This window comes from Balaenoptera physalus (assembly GCF_965194825.1).
Source record: "Balaenoptera physalus genome assembly, chromosome: 19".
Classification (NCBI taxonomy): Eukaryota; Metazoa; Chordata; class Mammalia; order Artiodactyla; family Balaenopteridae; genus Balaenoptera; species Balaenoptera physalus.
Window position 1 is genome coordinate 47756596 of NC_138900.1, and position 24691 is coordinate 47781286.

Sequence of the window (24691 nt, forward strand, 5' to 3'; positions counted from 1 at the left end):
AGGCGCAAACACCCCTGTGCTCTGGACACTTGGCTCTAACAGGACGATGACAGGGATAACCCAACAGCACTGGCCTGTGAGGATCATACAGGGTAACGTAGCCAAAGGGTCAGTAACGTAGCCAAAGTATCGTAGCCAAAGGGTCAGCCAAGGGTCAGAGTAACGTAGCCAAAGGGTCATACAGAGTAACGTAGCCAAACGTAATACACAGTAGGTGCTGGATTAACGCCTCTTTATTCCACTCTTTATTCCCATTTATTTATCACATCAATCAAGAGAGGAACTTATCTTTAGCAGCAGCTTCTAGGTAAGGAAAAGAGTGAGGATCAGAGGCTGCGAGGATGCATCAGAGACAGAAAGCTTACAGGGCACAGATTCGAGCTTAAGTCTGTCCGACTCAGAAACGCGTTGACTCTCCCCGTCATCAGCTCTTGTTAAATCAAAGACAGTTGCCAGGGTCCGAGTTCCAGAAACGTGGCCTTTTCTCATCATAATTAGAAACATGGAGGTGACAACAAGAAAGGTGTGGGATGCCCCCTGACCCCACCCTGCAGAGTGCAGGAAAGGAGGAGAGAGGTGTGTAGACGGAGACTAGAGCTCGGGGAGTGAGCGGTGTGGACCAGACTGGAGCCTTCAGCAGGGACGGAAGGAGGGGCACCGGGCAGCGGCACGAGGCCAGACCTCAACTTGTCCCAGCCTGCTCCGTCCTCAGGCCCTGCATCTGTCACCTCAGGCTGGTCATTGATACTCGTGTCTCCTTTCAACACTGCCTTTGTGTCTTACGAGTGGTCCCCTGGGCTACCTTAATTCCAATTCACCTTATAAACAATTCTCTATTTGAAAAGAAATCATTTCTGGTTTAGGATTAAGGATATGGATTTAGGGGCTCATCGTAAAAAAGAAAATAAACCCATAAAATGAAAAACATAACACTTGAAAGACCTTTTATGGTTTGCAGAGTGTTTTTCTCATAGTTCCTCATGTGATACTCTTGAAAAGATCCCTTCAAATCTGTACGTACATATGAGGTAAAAAGAGACACCCCGAAAAGTAATTTATCTAATCTCTCACAGCTGTCTTTTGGCAGGTGTGACATTTAAGCCCAAATGTCTTGACATAAAATCTAGAAGGTACCCCACCACAAAGGATCTCTCAATCAATGAAGCGGGAGGGTGTTAAAATTGACTGGACACCAGCCAGGAGTATTTCACCTGCAGCCACATTAAGGTCTCACAATGAACTTGCAATGCAGTGTTTCTCAGAGTGTGGTCCTCAGGGCACCCACATGGCACCACCCCCCTCCTCCCTGGAAGCTTGTTGGAATATAAGCATCAGAGCTCATCCCAGACTCACTGACTCAGCATCTCCAGGGACAAGCCTGGGAATATGCATCTTCTTTAACAAGCTTCCCAGGGATTCTCATTCGGGAACCACTACAGTAAGATAGATATTTATTGTCCCTGGTTATAGATGAGAAACATGAGGACCATGGAGAATCAGTATCTTATCCAGCTTATGTAGTGTTAGATGGTGGATTCAGTCTCAGTCTTTATGCTCTCAAAGCCCAGGGCTTACCAACAGACTCATTCATTCAATGAGCATCTATGAAGCACCTACTAAGGGCCAGGCACTGTTCTAGATTACCCTGGCACACAAAGATATAGCCTATCCACTTCTTTGTTTTAATGGGTACCTGATGAGAGAAATAAGCTTAAAAGTTGGAGTTGGGGCAGAAAGAAGGGTTTCAGGGCTCAAAATTGTTGTGTCTGGAACTGTTTATAGAAGCAATGATAGATATTGGGCACCCTGGGACTTCCCTGGTGGTCCAGTGGTTAGGACTCCATGCTCCCAATGCAGGGGGCCTGGGTTCAATCCCTGGTCAGGGAACTAGATCCCGCATGCCACAACGAAAAGCCCGCATGCCACAACTAAAAAAAAATATCCCACGTGCCACAACTGGGACCCAGCGCAGCCAAATAAATAAATTAATTAATTAATATATTTTAAAAAAGATATTGGGTGCCCTAAGATAATATGTTAAGCTCTATTATCTTATTTAATCTGCCAACAATCTATGAGGAGGTATTATTTTATTATTATTATTATCATCATCATCATCATCGTCCCCAGTTCAGAGCTGGGGACACTGAGAGCAGGAAAGCTAAGTGAATTGTCTAAGTAATTAGAAGGCAGAGCCGAGCTGTCTGATTTCAGAGCACACACTATCGAGGCCATCACTAGAAAGGTCCTTGGTCTCCATTTGAGCTCAAGAAATAACTGGCTCCAAATACCACGCTCATGGGCTTAGTCTCTACAGGAAGTGTATGTGGAAGTGTATGAAACCATTTCATTAATGGTTTCCCATAAAAGAGACAACGTTAATACCCATAACCTAATACAACCATGTAATAATCATTATAACAGCAATCAACATCACCAGAACACGTTAATGAATTACTGATGACTTTCCATCACCTTAAAGAAAGACACATTTGAGCAGCCAATCCCACGAGAAAACAAGAGACACATCACGATTAACCAGCTAATCTACGGCAAATGTGTTAATGTGCTTGAGGGAAGCATCATGCACTGCGTGTTCAGAGTTCTATCAAGGAGGGTGCAAGTCAGCCAGTCAAGGACTCGGCTGGCAGCTGAGAGTTCCAGGGATGAACACAAGACATGGATTTAGAGGACTAGCGATGTCCATTCTTCCTTCTAGCCCATCCCTTCCTTCTTTACTTCTGTTCATCCTTTTTCTTTTATCAGTGAGGGTCCACTCTAAAGACAGAACCCGACCCAGTTATTTGAACAGAGAGAACTTAGTACAAAGAACTGTTCAGTAGGAATGAAGTTGATAACTAGGTACTTGAAAGGGTAAAAAGAGAACCAGAGGGCACCATAGTTCAACTGTAGGAGTAGCTACCACTTGCTAGGGCTGAGAACACAAAGAGAAGAGGTTGGTATTAGGAAGCTCTGGGGGAGGGATCTCACAGAGTCGGGACTCAGATCTCTGAGGAAGTGATGCCCGCTGGTGGGGGCAGGTATCTCAAGGGGTTGTGATGGGCTGATTCTGCAAATGATGAAAAAACTGCCAAGTGTGATAACCTGCTGCTCCAGAAGGGTGAAGAAAAACCAGGAAACTGATGGGACGCCCCTAGGAAGAACCATGAGAAAGGATGAGAGCCTCTATGTTTCCTTCCCCCCGAATTATTTCCACATTAAGTGCTACCTATCTCTCTGAAAAATGAATGGATTTGGGGCATCAGAGAACACTTGAGATTCTGGGTTTCCCCGACACTGCACACTGTGCCAAGACTCAAACCACAAACACGTTATTGTTTGAACACACCTGAGCATCTGCTTTAGGCTGGCGCATCCTTTATCTCATTCAATTTGCCTCAAAGCGCCTGACAACCAGATATTATTATTCCCACTGTAGAGCAGGCAAACTCCCACCCATGGAGGCTAAGGAGATGCTCCAAAGGCATAGAGCTCATCACACCCAGGCCTGAAAACTGGCAAACAGCACCGTCCTGAGAGCTCCACCCCAACTCCCCACATTTATCCTGCTGGTACCCGTCATCTAGCTGCTATCACGGAACTATTACTGCATGCCATGCCCTGTGTGTGGGAGATACCCACGGAACGCAAAGGAAACAGGACGTAGCATGGCACACACACACACACACACACAAACCAATTCCAGGAAGAGCCTGTGACAGCTTTCAAGCCACATCCTTGTTGCATGCACCACGACAAAATGCCCTGAAGCATCCTCCCTCCGTGGTGAGGTGGGCTTAGGAGAAGCTCTAGGAAAGAAGCCCTGTCTTGTCAAAGGCATTTGGGAAATGCTGCTATCTCATCCCCTCTTGGAGGGACGCCACGCAGGGCGTCACAGCAAAGGCACTGAGAGGAAAAACCGGCCTGCAGTGGGAAAAGGTAATGAATTTGGTTCAACCAAGTGTTTTGCACATTTATGTCATGAGTCTTGTTTGCCCACAACAGTTATCAGTATTCCATGGATGGTGTTTTGTGTCACACACTTGGGAATGCAGCTCTGAGGAAGGGAAGGTTGCAAGGAACACTGTTGTACTTGCCTGGAGTAGGCACAGGCCACAGCCTCCAAGCTCAGAGGCACGCAGGTGGGGGACTGCCCAGGATGCAAGAGATTGAGAAGGTTCAGGGAGGTACCTGCAGCTGAGGAAAGCCAACATCAGGGGTGTAATCAGGAAAGCAGGGACAAGGAGATGGGGACACATTACAGCTGGGAGAGCTCACTAATTATCCCAGACAGCAGCTTTTTAACCCGATGCCCTATGAAATGCTCACTGTGCAGTGTCTTAAAATCTCTTCTTGTGCAATGTGTATAACAAAGAATGAATATGCAGAGCATATAAAAAATAATCATACAGGGACTTCCCTGGTGGTGCAGTGGTTAATAATCCGCCTGCCAATGCAGGGGACATGGGTTTGAGCCCTGGTCCAGGAAGATTCCACATGCTGCAGAGCAACTAAGCCTGTGCGTCACAACTACTGACCCTGCGCTCTAGAGCCCTTGAGCCACAACTACTGAGCCCGTGTACCACAACTACTGAGCCCGCATGCCTGGAACCCGTGCTCCGCAACAAGAAGCCACTGCAATGAGAAGCCCGTGCACCGCAACAAAGAGTTGCCCCCGTTCGCCGCAACTAGAGAAAGCCCACACGCAGCAACGAAGACCCAATGCAGCCAAAAAAAAAAATTAAAAATATTCATACAATCAATAAGAAAAAGGTGACAATCCAATACAGAAGCAGGCACAAGAAAGGAAGAAGCAAATCTCAAAAGGAAAAAAAAGCCAACAAACATAAGAAAATATACTCCTCTGGACAGTAATCAATGGAAAGCAAATTAAAACAGTATATGTTTGTTTGTTTCCATCTGATTGGCAAAAAAAAAAGATTTGACGCTACTGAATGCTGGTAATGTAAAATGCTCCAGCCACTGTGGAGGGCAACCTGGCCTTTTCTGTTAAAATTTAAAATATGCATGCCATCTCTGTCTCAACAATTATTATGGTAACTATTATACATAAATGCCCAATGAGACCTAGTCTGTTCACAGCAGGATTGTCTGTGATAGCCCCAAATCTGAAACAACTGAAGGCCCTAGACTGTGGACTGCCCGAATAGCAATTAAAATGAATAAGCCATACACTAACAGTATATGCGGTAAAAAGGTAACAGATCACTATGTATAAGATTAAAACATGTGTTTACACACGCAAACTGATAATGATATAAAAACTTGGGAAGGAAACACCTTAATCTGATGCTCACGGTTGCCTCTGGGGATGGGGGTGACCTTGGGGTAAAAGGTCAAGGGAGACTCAAGCGTTATCTGTGGTGTTTGAAGTTTTGCAATGAGAATGTGTTTGTATGTTGCTTACACACTTACTTTTTAAAGAAAAGCAATTTCATGTGAAGTGATAAGCATGAAACAGAGACAGACATCTCTTCCAGTTGACACAGAGCAAAGAGAGTAGAAATATCTGTCAATGAAGGGAATGACTTTTCTCTTTCCACTACAGCTATCGGTCTATTTAGCACTAACAGCTTTTGCATGTGGGCAGGAAATAGCTTTCCTGGATCCCCTACTGTATCCTGGGCTCAGTAACAAGCACTTTGCAAGCTCATATGTTTTCCACCAAAACCTATGGGGTCAACATTGTTAGGCTCCAGAGATGAGGAAGTATCCCAGAGCTCGCTTTTCACAAAGACTGGACCGAAATTCACATGTACCTGAACACACACCACAAGGCGTGACGGGTAATGGTATGTGTCAACCTGTCAGGGCTCAGGGACTCCCAGGTAGCTGGTAAAACATTATTTCTGGGTGTGTCTGTGAGGGTGTTTCCAGAAGAGATTAACATTTGAACCTGTAGATTATCTTCACAGATGTGGGTGGGCATCACCCAATCCACTGAGAGCCTGAATAGAACACAAAGGTGGAAGAAGGGAGAATTTGCTCTCTTTGGTGATCTGGGACATCCATCTTCTCCTGCCCTTGGACATCGGCGCTCCTGGTTCTCAGGCCTTTGGACTCAAATTGAACTATACTACCAGCTTCCCTATTTCTTCAGCTTGCAGACGGCAGATTGTGGAACTTCTCAGCCTCCATAATCAAATAGGCCGATTCCTACAATAAATCTCTTCTTATATATCTATATCTATCTATATCCTATCAGTTCTGTTTCTTGAACCTAATACACAGAGTCTTTCCAAAAACCATAACCCTCATATTATTGGGCTATAAATACATATGCTCATGTATATTTATCTACAGTCTATATATCATCTATCTCTATAAATAGTTGGGTTTATACCAGTGGTTCTCAATTAGGGATGATTTTGCCCCCCCCACCCCAGGGGACATTTAGCAATGCCTGGGGACAGTTTTGATCATCACAGCTGAGGGGAGAGGGTTGCTACGGGCATCTAGTGGGTAGAGGCTGGGGGTGCTGCAAAACATGCTCCAACGCACAAAGAATCCGCCGGCCCAAAACGTTGAAAGTGTTGAGGCTGAGAAACCTTGGTTTCTACCTGTGAGAATGGTTTGAAAGCACACAGCCTCAGGAAGGTCTGGCAAGGTCAGCATGAAATGCCCAACTTACATCTCTAAACCCAGATGTGGCTACTTCCCACAGCCAGATGATACTTGGCAAGGAAAAATTATTGCTCACTGCCCTTCGGACAAAAGCCAGTCAAGTTCTCTGTAGCTTTTTGAGAAACCAAATGGGAGGGCAGCAGGGTCCAACCCAGTCAAAGATAATGCAGCTGAACCTGAGTTAAAAGGTTAAGGAATAGGTGAGAATAGTCTCTTGATTTTTCTCGCCCAGAAAAAAAATCTTACAGAAAAACTAACCCATTAGATAGACCAGGAAAGTGCAAAGAATATTAATCAGTAAACAGAAATACCCCACATTGTGTTTGGATTCTGTTCTTTCATATCAGATAGCACTGTCACTTAAGATGTGTTTGGATAAATAGTCTTTCTGAGTATTTATCAACTCTCCTTTCAGTATGAATTCTTCCCATTTTCTGTCTTCTTAAGTCTATTTCCAATAGTGAAAAGGTGCCAGCGATAATTAAAACCTAATTCTATCCCTGCATTCATTAAAAAAAAACCAAAAAAAACAGAATATGATCTCCTGTAAAGCCCTCAGAAATAACCAAATCTCCATATCTGCCCAGAATAACAGTGATTTCAAAAGGATAAGGTTTGGAGAAGAAATACCCAGAAACACAGTGAAACTAATTGCTGTTTTTCAAGAAGCAGCTCTAAAATGCAGTAATTAATTGACCTCCTATTAGAGACAGTTTCTCCATAGTTAATAACCACTCTTCCCAGACATGAGAAAGACAGATTACTTTCATTTGAAAGCAGTTTCTACTAAAATCGAATGATGGAAGACATCACCGCATTTTCTGGTACGTGCATCATAACCAGATGGGGTCTCATGAGTTGCTGTTACTCTTTTAGTCCAGTGAGGGGAACACGCTATCAGTGGTCCTGCAGAATGTGCTTCTGTGCTTTCCTGAGTCTGAGACATCTGTACGCCCATGGACTGGTGTGTTATCTGGAGAGAGCTTTCTGTTAGGAATGGCTGTCTTGTCCCACGTGAGGCAGCACGGTGTCGGGCTCACCTGTCTAATGGGCAGAGCAGGAGAGGGGACTCAGCTCCCACTCCTTCCCTCCCACACTGATGCCCCTGTGATGGACGCATGCCATGATGCAGGGAGACAGCAGTTGGGTCAAAGTTGTAGGACTTCTCCTGACTTCCACGCACGCCCTCCAAGTCCACTCCTCTCTCCTGCCCTTGTCCTTGAGGGCTCACCTGTTAGGACTGCATCAGGGGATTCACTTGCCTTCTGGCATATCTTTGGATGTGGCCAGTGGGGCGCCCTCACAAAAAACTCAGGAGCGGGAGAGTAAGATTGGGGTACTTCTGCCTTAGACACCTTCCCTGCAGAGCTTCCTCAAGCTGGTCACGTCCTGCTCCTGGCATAGCACCGCTCTCCCCTCTCCTCCAAGGGTGCAGTTTGAGCATGCCATCCGTTTCCTGCTCGGCCAGACTGCTATGCTCAGGGGTCTCTCAACCTGATCTTCCCTGGGGCATTCGCTTTGTCTTAGCCTCCTAGTGCCTTGCAAGCAATTTCACTTCAGGGGTCTTTCTTTCCACACCCAAACTGCACTCAGGACCGAGACACTATCTAAAGTCTGCCCCAGCCCCCAGGACTGAGAAGGAAAACCGGAAACTGGAAGAAAATGAAGCTAGAACGTAGCCACTATTGCTAATTTGAGGGGTGACGGTATGGAGAAGACCAAAGTGGATATGAAGCAGACTGAGAAAAATGTGCATAAAGAGTGAGAGCTATTTGTTGAAGGGTTTCCATGTCTTTCTCCAGAATGGGGAGTTGAACTCATAGTTTTCCAAAATCCCTCCTCATTTAAAGTCCTAACTCCACGTGTCATCTTCCTTGAGTCAGGATTCACGGCTCGGGAGTTAGGTTGACTTTCCATTCCTCACAGTCTCCAGAGAGAAAAACTAACTAGTTCTGTTTGTTTGTCTGTCTGTTTTGTTTCATTTTCCCTTTAGTCTTTGGCTTGTGCATGACAGTAGAAGTTCCTTCTCTCGTACTGAGGGGGGCTGCTGACTCACGGTGGATGCTTATATCCAAACTTCTCTCTCCCGAGAAAAGTGACCCTCATATTTTGGCTCCCCTCTCTTCTTTTTCTCCTCTTCCTCCTCCTCTTTTTCCTCCTTCTTCTCCTTCTCCTTCTTCTTTATTTTGCAAATAAAGTCAATGATACCAGCCCAATGATAGCACCTAGTAAACCACTAAACAAAAGAGCTAAAATACATGGTTCCCAGAACAACTTCGGCCCTTCCTGCTACCTAGTAGTTCAGGCTGTTTTATTTAAAATTTAGAATCCCCATTTATCTCAGTGGGAACTACCAAAAATGCCCACAGAGGGATCTTCTAGTCCTTGGGTTGTCGGAGAGCAAGTGATTGATTGATTGTCCCACAAGCAGATTCCCAGCCCACCCCGTGCAGCGTTAGAGAGCAAGATGGCAGAAACGTAAGTTGGGGAGCCCTCCATGTAAAAAGAGTCAGCTCTACTCAATGCTCTGTGGTGACCTAAATGGGAAGGGAATCGAAAAGAGAGTGGATAAGTGGATATATGTATATGTTTAATGATTCACTTTGCTGTACAGTAGAAACTAACACAGCATTGTAAAGCAACTATATTCCAATAATAATTAATAAAAAAATAAAATAAAAAGAGTCAAGCAACCTGGCTGGAGGGAGTGGTTCCACTGAAGTAACTGACACTTCCTACGCAGAGGCTACACTACTTCTCCTTCCACTGTGACCACATAAACCAAATTTCAAGGCTGAAGAGAGGCATGGTCCCTCAGCAGCTCTGAAGCTGCATTCAGCTCTAGGAAAGGAAGCTTGGAAGAAAGTACAAGCCCAGGCTTTCCCTGAATTCGAGAATAGCTGGGGCTGGGAATGGAGGGCTCATCCCAGTTCCCAGGAATCTTAAGGAAATGTTCTAGGTTAATCCTCATCTCTAATCCTTCCAACTGTTCCTACAATTGAGATAATAGTTCCTAGGTCTGTTAAAACAATAGACACCGCATCTTTGTGAACTATTCAAGAAGAAACCCAATGGCCTTATTCTACAGATACCTCCAAGGCAGTTGTACAAACGTGTGCTTCAATCAATACTCATTAAGATGATTTTATATACAAAACACCTAAATAACTAAATCAACCTGCTATGTAGAATGAAAGTGAATAAGGACAGAAGAACCAGGAAAAAAAAAAACCCACTGAGGAGTTAAAATAATGATCACAATGTCTCTTAACTGACTCTCAAAGAAGAATTCTTCATGGCCTCAGGCAGCACCATTTAAAAAATTTGTCTATTCGCAATTATTTTTTCACATACTTCTAATAAAATTGGTTAGTTGCTTTTCTACTGCATAGTTGATTAGAAGACGTATACACCTGAAGGGTAAACCTTGGAAGGGATGGAAGAGAGACAGATCTCACTCAGAATGAAATTATGGGCATTGGGGGTCTAGTGAGAGGGTGATGAAGAAGAGAAATTTTAAGAGTGACTCAAGAACTGTGCAGCAGGTTGGGGTACTTTTGCATAGAAGCAGAAGTCTACATAGTCTACGTAGGCCCAGTAGCTTCTAAAAGAATCATTTGATTAGAGCAGAGTGAAAAAATGGGAAATTAAAAGGAGAATCCTAAATTACCAAAAAGTAAAATTAAAATATGTTCCAAATCTCCTAGTGGGAACATATGGCAGATTACAACGTGTCTTCTCTTATTTTCAGTTCACATCATTGATTCCAGGGATGTCATTGATTCCACTGTGATGTCAGTTCTGTTTTCTGTTGCCTCCAATGCAAATTTAAAATTCCACCATGACGTTTTGAGATTTCTTATGCTCTGTTCTTCTCCCAAGGGACTCTCTTTGCCCCTCTGCATTCATCTTAATCTCTTGCCTCTCATGTATCACCTTGATTCTATTTCACAGAGGCTGTTTCTAGGACTTGCCTTGGACTTATATTTTAAACTTATCTTAGAAAATATAACTTTTAGAGATACACTTTTTCTTTGAGTCTCCAGAGCAAAGCTTCCTTTCTCTTAAGCAAAGCCCCCCAGGTTAGTGATTTTTAAAAATTATTTATTTGTTTATTTTGCTCATCCCAAATTGGGAGGAATAAAACTAAACCTCTGCTTTTTAGGAGCCAGAGTCAATAGCGTCATAGTCACCACCCAGGTTCCCTGGAATACTGGCCACAGCCATTCATTCACTGGGGTCAGGTTTAACTTTGTCCTGCTCCAACAAGTGGGTTCCCTGACATTAGTTATGCCACTTTTTCTCACGCAAATAAATAATCCAGAATGAAACATTTCTCCTGCCACCACTTTTATTTCTGCATCTCCCTGGGTTATTATTTCCATGTCTTTAAAAGCAAGTAGTAGTACAGAAGTTAATGGAAGCCCGAGCATTGAGCAGGGTTCTAGAACTTCCACGTTTATAATAAATTTTCCACAATGTTTGTGGATGGTCACCTACCATTCTCATCAGTGAAACTACTGGGACTTCAAGTGAAGGTTAGACAGCGAGGGTGAGTCTCAAAGCTCTGTATTTGTGTGTGTGTTTGTGTTTGTGTGTGTGTGTGTGTGTATGTAAGAGAGAGTACATGCATATGTATGTGCATTGAAATACATATGTGAGAGAGAGAACTTGATAGGTTCAGACTTTTCTCTAGATTATTTGAACTGTAGGGCCTGTTTGGTTTTGAGACTGTGCTTAGAAGTCTATTAAATCTATTACATAAACTCAGAGCATATGGTCCTACAGTCCTCTCTTAAATTTATGTTGTTTTGCTAGTTTGTCTTTTTGCATTGTCAAAGGTATTTTAGTAGAAAGGTATATCAAATCTATATAGTCTGTGGCATTGCTTAGAAATACGTATTCATATTTTGTCTATGCTGTGGAAGAATTTATAAGTCACAGAAATTATCTGATCTTCAACAGTTTGAGAGAACCCATCAGTGAAATTGCCTGCCACATGAAAACAGTATGCTTGCATTTTCTTCTGTGGTTATTCGTCTATGCAATTAATTAGTGGGACTTTTTTTTTTCTGGAGCCAATTTCAGTTATTTCCATTTCTTTCCTAAATAACTGATTTTATCAATAATTTTATCATTGTGTTTACCTCAAGTTGTGCACTATAATTGTATTCTCTTATTTTTAAACGTTCTCTATATTTGCAATTATCCAGTATCTCTTTAATTTTCCTTAAGGGTGAATGGTGAGTCCTTTTGTTTTTTTTTCTTTAATAAGATTACCAGAAGTTGATCTAGTTGATCTATTTTATTTACTCTCGATATTCTATGACACAGGGGCCACGGGTGGGGGGAGAAGGGTTGGATACCATTTCCTGCAATGATTTGTTTCTTCTATTTATAATTATTTTCTGTTTCAATTTATTTTTGTTCTTATTTTCATCATTTGCATTTACCTAGTCTCCTTAGGTTAGTTTTGGGTTCTCAGTCTAACATTTTAAAGAGACTGATTAGCTTACTTTTCTTACTTCCTATGAAATAAGGAATTGATTTACTATATGAATTTGCCTTGGAGTATAGCTTTAGCAGTATAACATGTGTTTATGATGGCATATTCTTACCTTTATTTTCTTTCTAAGTAATTAGCAATTGACTTCTTATTATTCATCAACCCAAAATTATTTAGAGAGAAATTTTAATGTTCGTTGTTATTTGTTTCTTTTTATTTTTGATTTGTATTTATCCGGCATTAAATTTGGAGAGTTGATCTTACAAAACATCTGCTTTAAGGAATTTATTGCGCTTACTGTTGTGGCTCAGAATAAGATATAATTTTATAAATCTTCTGGTGAAACAAACATTTTAATATATGAACAGTCTTATTATTTTAATTTGTCTATGTACTTAGTTATTTTAGTCTGTTTTTTCTGCCTTGAGTAAGAGAGGTGTGTTACTGTCTCCCTAAAGCAACATGTTTCCGTAGATTTCCCATTTTATTTCTAACGTTTTTAGTTTTATATATCTTGACTCTATGTCATTCGGCAAATAAATTTTCATGACTATTTTATCTTTACTGTGGATTGTAAAATGACACTCTTTGTCTCCTTTAATATTATTTGGCCTGGAATAAAGTTTGTTGGAAACTAAGGTTGTCAGTGCTGCTTTCTTTGTTTTTGCATTTCCTCGGTAGTATATTTTGCAACCAATTTTTTTCAACTTCTTCGGCTTTTAGTTTAATGTAGCCTTGAATGGGATTTTACTGTTGAACATAATAGGAGAAATCTGGTCTTCTCAATTGTTGGAAAATATTGTTAATCATACGGAATCTTTTAAAATGATCTAAAAATGCTGACAGACACCTTTCATCGGCAACCCGCGCACCCCTCTCCGTGTGGTTTCCTCTGGGAAGCAAAGCTGTGAACTGTCAGCCCTTCATTTCACTCCTGGCTACTGGGTGGAATGTCTTGGTTAAGCAAGCATGCCTCTAGGCTATAGAGTCAGCTCAGAACTCTGAGAACATAAGTAAAATGAGCGGTAAATAAGATGTTACTACTAGGTAAAATCTCAGAGTTTACAATAATACTATTATCTGTTGAGGACCTCTCCACATATTTTTCTTCCCTCTGCCATCTTCTCCCGTACTCTCAACGGGACAGTGGAGCCATAATAGCATTGTGTTGGTACAGGGATAAAATATGAGAAACTCATATTACAGATTTTAGACAGCATCTTCTGTCCAAGGCAGGTTAAGACAAGGGCTTTGCCCGTCTACAATGCCATGGGAGATATCAAGAGTCAAGTCACTATATGACTCCTACATGGCAAGTTACTATTATGTCCCAGTTACTATCTACCAAGAGGTCTGCTCCAAGCACTCTGTATTTACTTAAAAGGACTGTGCCTCAGTTTTCTTATCTGTAAAAAGAGGATTAAATGAGGTAATGAGATGCATATGAAGAGTTTGCTCCCTTATTATTGACTGACTTGGCCATCTTGTTTTATATCAACTTTCATGCTGTTACCATTACTTCTCTTAACTTTATTTATTTATTTATGGCTACATTTTGCTTATTTTTCCCCAGTAGTTTGGAAGGAACTCACCCTTTTAAAATTTTTGCTTTGGTTGACTTTTATAGATTTGGATCATAATTTTCTGTGACCTGTAAGATTTAATGTCAACCCTCACCCTCTTGTAAGATGAGCAATTGAAACAGTTTATTTTTCATGTCCCCTTTATAAATTCATTTTCCATTATATTAGTACTATATAACTGAGAATTATACTTTTGAGAATTATACTGATATTTACATTCAAGTTGAAAGGATATTTCCAGCTTTTGACTTTATATTGTTTTCTTTTCCCACAGTCACACTTAATGCCATGGTTTTCCCATTCTTGAGTCACAAATTTCAAGTCAGTTTTTCTGTTGTGTACAGATTGTATTCAAGCTCTTTTTCCCTCAAGTAAGATTTCATTGGTAACATATTTTGGAAGTTTTTCAATTTCAATATGCTTTTTGTTTTGTTTTGTTTTGTTAGTGTAGGTTTTTTTTTGAAGTTTTGGGTTTTGTTTTTGTTTTTTGTTGTTGTTGTTTTTGCCTTCACCCATAAATGGCCATTTAGTTGGTTAGAACACTGTTGGGTCACACGCTTTTCTCTGAAAACACTGTACAAGTTGTTCCATTTTCTGGCATTTACTCTGCCCTTCTAGGTGTAGATCTTTTTTTCATTATCTCTTTTTACAATACAGTGGGGATTTTTGATCTCCATATTTAGATCCTTTCAGCTTCAGAAAATTGTATCTAATTATACCCTTGATGATTGTTTTCTTTCAATTGCTCGCTTTTAATCTTTAGAAATATCTAAAACGCATGTGTGTTATATCCATTCTCTGTCTCTCCATCCTTTTCACATCTTTTGCTTTGTATTCCTCTGACATGTATTGGCTGTTCAATAAACAGTCTTGAAGGAAAGAAAAAGAAGGAGGGGTGGGAGGGAGGGAGAGAGGGAAGGAAGGATCCAGTTTGGGGACATGTTTTCAAGTTTATCCTACTCAGCTTGGATTTGACTTTCTCATCACTTCTGTCTTCATTGCGGGTAGTTACTGGTTCACCTCCCTACAGCTGAGTGTTAGCTTCCTTGGAACTTATTCTTATATCACTCACTCCATTGTTCTCATATCAGTCTGTGTTGTAGTTGTTTCCAAAAAGGCTTCCAAATAGTGTTTTGGGGTCCCAACTTCCTGTATTTCACCAAACATTCCATATGTTTCGCTCCACACCCAACTTATATACATAGCAGCTTATTTTCAAGGTGATGTTATTTCTTTCTTTGTTCTGCACTATTTCCCAACCACCCCCTTTGACTTATATTTTTTTATAAAAGTTCTTGAGTGATGCCACATGGAATTGCTAGTCTGTAACAGGTGTTCTTCCTGGTATGGAGGGACCAAGGTGAGATCATCCCCTAGTCCATTTGTTTGGTTCTCTGACACTTTAAACCAATGACTCAATAAAACATAGGAATCACCTTTATTGTATGCATTGCTGCCAGGGCTTTCCTGTCTTTGCCCCAGTACAGCCCTTTCCCTGTAGGGGTGATGGCCCCTCAGATATAAGGGAACTCTGTCTGTCCTCACTGATTGCTTTCATTTATTTATTATTTATTATGTCTGTAAGTAGATATCGGTGGGACTGAACAAGATGTAGGAGAGTCAACTGTCCCTGTCAAGAACAAGTGCTTTAAATAAATGACTAACTACTTTCACGATTGGTATAAATCCTGGGTCTCTGAGCCAGGTAGAGAGAGCGTGACACTGTGAGTGTGTGTGCACATATGTGTGTCTATGTGTCTGTGTGTATTGGATGAAATGGAAAATAAATTTTACCCTACATACTTCCATGCATGCAAAATATAGTACTGTAATCTATTGTTTTCCTTTTTCTCCACTTTTAATTTTAGCATCTGTTAATCCTAGAATATATTTATTCTGATAGAAAATTAACCTGGACTGTAAGCTCCCTGAGGACAGGGACCATGTACTTGGTTCACCAGTGAATCCGACGGCCAAGCCCATATAAGATGTTGACTGAATAAACAAGTGATTAAATAAAGGTTGGGATGAACCACCCCCACCTATTTTTTAATATCATGGACAAAAATCTCCATTTCTTTCTACTTATTCTATTTATCTTAGTTTACAAATATGTTGCTCAAAGTTTTAAATTAGAAAGTTATTCCTGCCAGCATCCAGCATATGGTAATGATTGTAATGGAAATTTTTGGTTATTCCTCTTTATAAATTGCAATATTTCCATTTCGCATGTGTGATGATAAAAGTGTTAAAATTCACAGAGTTATCTCCCATGATATCAAGAAGTTTGGTATGCACATTAAAAAAGTAGCAAGACTGGGACTTCGCTGGTGGTTCAATGGTTAAGACTCCGTGCTTCCAATGCAAGGGGCGCGGGTTTGATCCCTGGTCAGGGGAACTAGGATCCCACATGCCATGTGGTGCGGCCAAAAAACAAAAAAGTAGCAAGACTATTACGCTTTAAAAAAAAAAAAAAAAAAACTTTTTCTTTTTCATCAGAGTCATTAAAGGACACTTGGAAAACAAGAGAAGAAAATATTCCCATAATCCCAAGACTGAAGTGGTGTCACTAGTAACATCTCGATATGTTTCCTTCATATCGAGGTGTTGTTCAATGTGGCGCCTCATGCCTGTGGGTGTGAAGTGACCCACCAGCCTAACTCTAGTGGGAGGGTCGAATTGTGGTATTTAGGAAGAGGCATGGAATCTACAGCCCTGCAGCTGAGATGTTCCCTTTATCATTCTTTCCCATTTTGAAAAATAATTTCTGCTACCAAAAACCCTCCACAGCTCTACATCCCACGGCAATCAAAGAAAAATCAGATGAGGGGGCAGAAATCAGAGGAAGCTGCATAGGACAAACCGGAGACGTGGTTGCACGTGGCAGGGCACAGAGGAAAGCAGAATGCCCTTCAAACACGGTTTTATAACAACTTTGTTACTCACATTCTACCAATTTGACAGTTTCTAGTAACAGAAACTTGACAATGCTGCAGCTCACAATCACGGGCCTGACCCATGGAAATGTTACCTTAGGGCAAAACTATTATGTGTCCAGAAGGGTGTGAGGAGAGAACTTGGCTGGCAAAAATGAGCCATCTGAGCAAAAAGATAATTCTCCTAGTAAATACAGGCTAGACCTTTTACTGTGTGTTACTAATAAGAAGTTGCAGCTTTCTATTAAGGCGCTGCTTTGAAATATTCAAAGGTTATCTGAATTATGGGCATGCCAGCCATCTAGAAATCTCTATAACGTTTTCATTTCAGATTGGGTTCAACCATGCTAACCCATCTGTTGAGTGCCATTGTTAAATCCTAAATTAGATCCCACCCTTCACCCTCAGATTCCATACAACCTGTACTGTTCATTATAGAAATCCAAGTCAGGCCCAAACCTATGGGATACAGGTTTAAGATTCTGACACCCAATGTAGACACAGCAGATTCAACACCTGCCACTCGCTTCACAGAAAAGGGCTCTTTCCAAGGCCTTCCTGTGTGAGTGTGTGCCAAGTTCTACATATTTTTAGACATAATTGGTGTTGTTTACTTTTTGTTGTTAAACCTTTCAGTATGTATTATATGGCATTTTGCTTCTTTTTGTTCACTGAACATATGATCAAATAGCTCCATTTATTAAATGGGCTTCAAAGCCATCGTTTTAATTACTGCAAGATTCCCCATGCAATGTACACACCATCATCTATTTCCTCCACCTTTGGAGATCTAGACTGAACAAGTTGCTTTGCGTAATCCCCATGTGAAATACTCTCTGGAAATGTTTAATGATTCATGCTAAGGGTTTAGACTTTTTGATATTGTATGAAGACAGATATCATCCATTGAAAAAAAGAAATGTACCATTCAGAATTCTGTTTTATGTTGCTATTTTTTTTTAGCACAACCAACCAACTCTCTATTCTTCTGTTTACATAAAATAGCTACTTATACAGTATAGCGATCACATAAGGGGCTACCTCATATAAAGATGCCAGGGGATCAGGTACCACTTCAGAAAGGGGTCTGAAGTCATAAAAGGGACGGCCCCAGCCACACACACTTCTCCTGTGGTGAGTTATTGTGTATTTTAACTCCTGACTCATGTCAAGATGTTTTCTGAGAGGACCCAGTCCTGGAAGCTGGATGAAAGAATTGAAGATATTCGGGAACGAAGAGGAAGGCTCTAACCAGAGACTGCTAGGCCTCCTCTTTTCCAAACAACAAGGAATGATGACTCTCCTCCATCATATATAATTTAGCTCTGAGGTTTGGCAATTTCTGAGTTAAAATGAATAAAAAATAAGATGTGCAGTCATGTGAAATACCTTTGGTTAAGCTGCCCTGAGAATGACTAAATTCAAGACACAAGTGTGGCGGGGGGGGGAAGGGTGAGGGTGGACATATGCATTTAATACGCAGTACACAGAGCTAGTTCTCCCCTACTCCAGACAAGGGAGGGTGGGTCAGCAGGGGGCGGCACCTTCCCTGAGGGGGAAGAGTATTTTACTACAGACACTGTTTAAAAGGGCAATGACGTTATTACTTTAAAATTTTCTAGCCACAACACACCCCCCTACGACCTGCACTCAGGGCAGACCACTCCCATTTACCCAACCTTGGTGTGCCACCGGCTTTCAAATACAGTACCTTATTATCCTTAGGAAACAAAATCAGCTGGATTAGTTATTAACCCCATTTCAAGGAGAGGAAGCTGAGAGTCTGAATTTAAACAACTTGCCCTTGGCCATACAGCTAATAAGAGGTCAAGTCAGGATTTGAACTCAGAACATGCTGATTCAAAAGCCTACCTTCTCTAAAATATGCTGACTGCACAGGGATGATGGCTAGAGCTTTTATTCAGAGATAAAGAAGAAGCAAGAAGCGTGAGAGGGGAGAGAAAGAGAGAGAGCTACAGAGTGACTGCTTTTATAGTTTTTGGCCTAAGATCTTTCCTTCTTACCTCATCATATTGTTTTTTTCTGGTTACCATCTGTTGTGGGCTGAATTGCGTCCCTCCAAAATTCATATATTGCGGTCCTAACCTCAAGTATATCAGGATGTGACTATATTCGGACACAGGGTCTTTAAAGAGGTCATTAAATTAAAATGAGGTCATTATGGTGGGCCCATTCCAGCATGACGGGTGTCCTTGTAAAAAGAGGAAATTTTGACACGGACAAGTCACTAACACAGAGGGAAGCCCATGTGAAGACACAGGCCACATCTACAAGCCAAGGAGAGAGGTCTCAGAAGAAACTGACCCTGCTGACACCATGATCTTGCACTTCCAGCCTCCAGAACCTTGAGAAAATAAATGTTTGTTGTTTAAGCCTCCCAGTCTGCAGTATTTTGTTATGGCAGCCCTAGCAGACTAATATACCATCATCAGACTTACATGGAGGCTGCACTTTGGGGGCCGGTGAGGGGGGGCGGGGCAGTGTGCCCCATGTTGAGACCCCACAAAGCCACTCTCTCAGTGTGATCCATTAGCTGGGTTCTTTTAGCTCCACAGGAACTGGTTTACAGGATCAAGCCAGGATACAATATGTGTACCCAAGGGAGAGATGGGGTTGGCTTCAAATTGACATTCCTATAAGGGTGCTACCCCACCTTTCCCTTTTGTCAAACAGGTATTTCCCAGAAAGTTGTATTAAATGTGCACTGGCTGCCGTTGGCAGAGATGACCCCCATTTGGTAGCTACTGAATCAGGGCCTTAACCAAACATGAAATGACAGAACTGTTTCCAGAGGAGGATTAATTGAGCCAACTCAAGGCAAACACAACGTATTTTGGCATTGCTTTTGACAGATGGAAATAAAACAAACATTAGCAACTGGATTATAGCTAACAATATGCAAAATTAAAGAAGGTACCTTTTTAACTTTGTCTGGGAACCCACTGGCTTTTCTTATAAAATCTGCAGAAAGAAAAAGACAGAATTGTTAATCTCATTACACAACCAGTTAGCACATGCAAACAAGGGGAATTAAAAGCCTTTGCATTCAGGGGAGGAAACGGATATTTGACACATATATTTATTAAGGAGACTGGACTGGAAAATAGTACTGCTGTATTAATCAGAAATGGTGTAGAAAATACTTAAATAATACAACAGAATGTGCACAGACAGCATAAGCTGCTTACAAATGGAAGCCTAAGGTCTAAGTATTTTTATTTGAAGGTTAAATTTTCAATTAATTTTTTTCAGCTTGTTGCCATCTCTTCCAAGCATCACTGTTAACTGCTATAAAACGACGTCTCTCCCTGTTTGCATTCTGGACATGGAGGCCAGAAGCTGTCAGCCATCTAATGGGCCTCGGAGTATCAGGGCAGAAATCAAAACCGCTGGGTAGAAGCTGAACCAGTATATCAGGGTCGAGAAGCCAACTGATCAGTTAAAAATCCCTTTCTTCATTTGCTCAGTTTTTCAAAAGTTACATTTATAAGCTCTAGCGTGTCACTGAAGAGGGCAAATAGAAGCTTTCTATTATTGGGAATTTCCAAATATCCCAACCTCAGGGGGTCTGTGGCAGACCACGGTCTATGTGCACACTAACTCAGCAGAGCAGCGGAGAAGGGGCCATTTGCATCCTTCTTCCTTAGAACGGAACAGTATACATGTCCCTGGCTGCAAATGAGCTTGTCCACTTCTGCTGGGTTCGCTGGCGCTGAAGCGCTCTCTTCTAGTAAACACTCTCATTGTCTGGGATGATGGGAAACAGGATTTAGAAAGCAAGTGTACGGTTAAGACTTGGGGTCGGAAATAGGGTTACACCTTGAGTCGAGGACAGGATTAGAATGAAGGTTTGGGGTGTAGATACGTTCACATATGTTGGTGCTTGAGAGTCAGATTTAAATTTGAGGATGATTTTAAATTGAGAATAAAGGAGAATAATGGCACTGAGGATCAAATGGGTAGCATTATGTTTAAGTTAGAATAGTCTAGTGTGAGAGAGATAACATGGATGTTTTAAAATAAGGCAAATCTAACTTTATAACCCAGATCCATCACTTAATACTTACGTAATCTTGTATAAGTCACCTAAATTCTCAGCCTCAATTTTTTCATCTGTAAAATGAGAAGAGTGTCTATGTTGTCAAGAGTGTCTACCTTCTTGAAAGAAACAGTAAAAAATAATGGATAGATGATAGATTAGATCGATTTTGTTCCCCTCCTCCAAGGGGACATCTGGCATTGCTTGGAGACATTTTGATGGCCACAACACGACTTGGGCGAGGAGAGCTACCAAAATCTAGTGACTAGAGGTTCAATATTCTGCTACACGCCCTACAAGCACAGGACATGCCCCTAAGAATCATCCAGCCCAAAATGTCAATGGTGCTGATACTGAAAAACCCTGGATTTGATATAGGTAGGCAGATGATGGAAGATAGGTAAACAGCTAATGAAGAAATTGATTTTGGAGATTTATAGGTCATAAATCTATAGATAAATGGATTGATAGACGACGAGCGATATTCTGACATGGGAGACGCTCAGCATTCAACAAATGGAAGGGACTTTTGATTAAATCTGAAGATTGGATTAACACCATGAGGGTTAGGATAAAACAGTGGATGTGGCTAAAGGTGAAACAATATACTAGGAATGAAATTGTGTCAGCCATCATGCTAAGTGTTTTGTATTCTTATTGCATTTGAGATAGGGGTTCACCCAATTCTATGACTAGGGTTACTGTTAGAACTCTGGATCAAGTAAGGGTTGGGATCAGGGCTGGAGCTGGGGAACAGCCCACTGGCAGACCCTTCCCAAGAAATAGCCAAAGCTCACTAATTATTTTGGAAACATGCAGACATCCCTGCCAGCGTCAAGCATCCAAATCTGAGTCAACTGCAGTTCAAGGAGACGAGAGAGGCAGAACATACACAGGCATGTGATGGGACATACACAGTTCAGGCTGATGTGACATACACAGGTATGTGATGGGACATACACAGGTCAGGCTGATGTGACATACACAGGTATGTGATGGGACATACACAGGTCAGGCTGATGTGACATACACAGGTATGTGATGGGACATACACAGGTCAGGCTGATGTGACATACACAGGCATGTGATGGGACATACACAGGTCAGGCTGATGTGACATACACAGGTATGTGATGGGACATACACAGGTCAGGCTGATGTGACATACACAGGTATGTGATGGGACATACACAGGTCAGGCTGATGTGACATACACAGGTATGTGATGGGACATACACAGGTCAGGCTGATGTGACATACACAGTTCAGGCTGATGTGACATACACAGGTCAGGCTGATGTGACATACACAGGTATGTGATGTGACATACACAGGTCAGGCTGGCCCACCCACAACTAATAGAAACTGCCGCACACGGATGACCCTTTGTATCCAAGTCCACGAGGAAGGGGCAGGAGTAAGCTGGAGGGATCTGGGTTTCATGCAAAGGGAGAAAGCTACAACGTTCCGATACTAGATCCACTTTGAGAACAGGCAGCGGTTTGTTCCATATGTATTAAGAGAATAGGAAGTTTATGAGGTTCAAGCCAATGAACTCAGCCAGTAAGTGCTCTACCTTGCCCGCAGGAGTGGCAGGCAGCTCCAGAATCTAGACGAGGGCCTTTGAGGGGTCCTGGGAGCATTGGCCACTTGTAGGCACATCTTACCCTCAGGAAGGGGGGTCAGCATAACCACACCAAAGTTTCAAGAAGACAGATACAGAATGTCATCATACAGAAGAATGAAGAGACCTAAAATGTTGCATGGTGGCCTGGCTGGGGAAAGACTGCTCGAACAGAACGATAACTGTCTGAGTGGAACGTGGCAAAGGGGAGAAGAGAGGAACAGACTTGACAATGACTCACCTGCAACATCCAGGCGGAGGGTCACTGGATCTGAGAAACATAAGCAAACTGGTCCATAAACAGCATCGCCAGTAAGTGGCTGGTTTGGTTCACAGGCCACCTGAGCGGCTGTTGTGCAACATCCTTGACACCATCCATCACCCAATGTTCTTATCCAGGCACACCCAGAAAGTGGGTTCCTGGTTATTCAGCACAGAAAGTCGAAGCCCTGGTGGGGCAACATGAGCCTCCTTGTTCCTGGGAAGATCAGTTTCTTCATATAAATTTATAGACTGCAAATTGGTTTGAACATGTCTCTTGAATCTAATTTCCGGGGCAACTCCCCGTGAGCTCGATTTCCTCCCACATTCTGCCGTAAAGTCTTGGTGGAAAAGGAGAAGTCAAAGTCTGAACCACACCGACTTTGCTGTTATACTCCTGATGGGCTCCTAAAAAAAATGAACAAGCAGAAACAACTTTAGTGAAGTAAATTCTATATATCATAATGTTTCCTCATTTTAAGTGTGCAATTCAATGATTTATTTTCTAATTAACTTACATAGGGTGCAACCACGACTACAATTCCATTTTAGAACTCTTCTATCAGCTCAAGAAGATACTTGTGCTCATTTGTAGTTAATCCCCATTTCCACCTCCTAGCCCCAGGCAACCACTGATTGGCTTTCTGTCTCTACAGATTTGCCTTTTCTGGGCATTTCATAAAAAGGGAATGATCTATTATGCAGTCTTCCGTATTTGGCAGCTTTCAAATAGCATAATGTTTTTTCAGATTCGTCCATGCTGTAGCATGTATCAGTACTTCATTCCTTGTTATGACTAAATAATATTCTCTTGTGCGGGCATTCCATATTTTGTTTACCTGTTCTTCTGTTGAAGGACACTTGTGCTGTTTCCACTTTTTGGCAATCATGAATGGTACTGCTCTGAGCTTTGGCATAAGCTTTTGTGGAGCAGTGTTTTCATCTCTCTTGGGTAGGCACCCGGGAGTGGATTTGCTGGGTCACTTGGTAAATTTATGTTTTCCCTGGTGGTGTCTTGAGCAGCCAGGGACCCAGCCTCCCCCTTGGCATTGTGCAGGGTAACAATGGGAGTGCCTGAGAACTTACCAGCTAGGTGTTCATAGCATTCATTCCCTAGGAGACTCCCTGTTAGGACTTGTAAAACTCTACCTACCTTTAAATTGAGGGCGGACTCATAGTAGCCACCTGAGGTTGTGATTTCAATACGATGATTCTCTAAAATACAAAAGACATGAAAGCATCTTGAAGACTTGACATAAGATGATAATGTCATATTGCTGCCATCATTAGTATTATTCGCTTGTCATCTGCAATTTGAAAGCATGGGGTTTTAAGCTCTATGTGGTAGGATCAGGAAGCAGCTAAGATCTAACGCAAAGAGCCCTTGACTCTGACGTTTGGTCCCATCGCTTCCACTCCCAGTGATGGGAACTTCCTTACAGTGGTTTGCCCTTCCAAGCTTTACTTGCTTCACTTTGAAAAACAGGGCCACCAACCTCATCTCTCAGAGTTTCCACAGGATTAAACAAATTGGCAGCACATTCAATCCAGTCCCATGGGGCTGTTGGGTGGTTAAATTACTTGACCCTAACTTTAATCTAGAAAGGTTGTGTATCTCAAAGAAAACCTCAAAGAACTAAAATATGTTGCAGGATGGGCTGCCTAAGATTCTGAGACCAATCCTCCAATACCAGCTGGGTGTCCTACAACTTAATTCTGACACCATCTACTTGGAAACAGTATCAGTCCTACAAGACTGCCCCCACCCCCTTCAGATGACAATCATAAGCCCAAGTTGTCATCTGTTCTTCTGACTGACCAGCTATCGAGAGGAGGTGCCAATGACTGCCCCCTCCTAGGGTTTGGTTAATATGCTACAGCAGCTCACAGAACTCAGAGAAACATTTACTTACTAGATTACAGGTTTATTATAGAAAGACAGAACTCAGGAACAGGCAGATGGAAGAGATGCATAGGGCAAGGTACGTGGGAAGGGCACTTAGCTTCCATGCCCTCTCCAGATTCCCTCCCGGAATCTCCACCTGTTCACCACCCAGAAACTCTCCAAACCCATCC

General features: G+C 42.0%; 1 protein-coding gene and 1 long non-coding RNA gene across 2 annotated transcripts in view; one reads left to right on the plus strand and one right to left on the minus strand.

The window, feature by feature from the left end:
• The window catches only part of LOC309649477 (uncharacterized protein), a 664470-nt gene that overhangs the window by 205170 nt on the left and 434609 nt on the right, over positions 1 to 24691 (minus strand). Inside the window, exons 7-8 of the mRNA XM_082439534.1 lie at positions 22596 to 23830; positions 19609 to 19652 (exon numbers count right to left, since the gene is read on the minus strand). The gene's annotated coding sequence lies outside the window, so the exon portion shown is untranslated. The remainder of the gene's footprint in view (positions 1 to 19608; positions 19653 to 22595; positions 23831 to 24691) is intronic.
• The window catches only part of LOC309649497, a 431245-nt gene that overhangs the window by 87930 nt on the left and 318624 nt on the right, over positions 1 to 24691 (plus strand). The gene's annotated exons all lie outside the window — the stretch shown is intronic.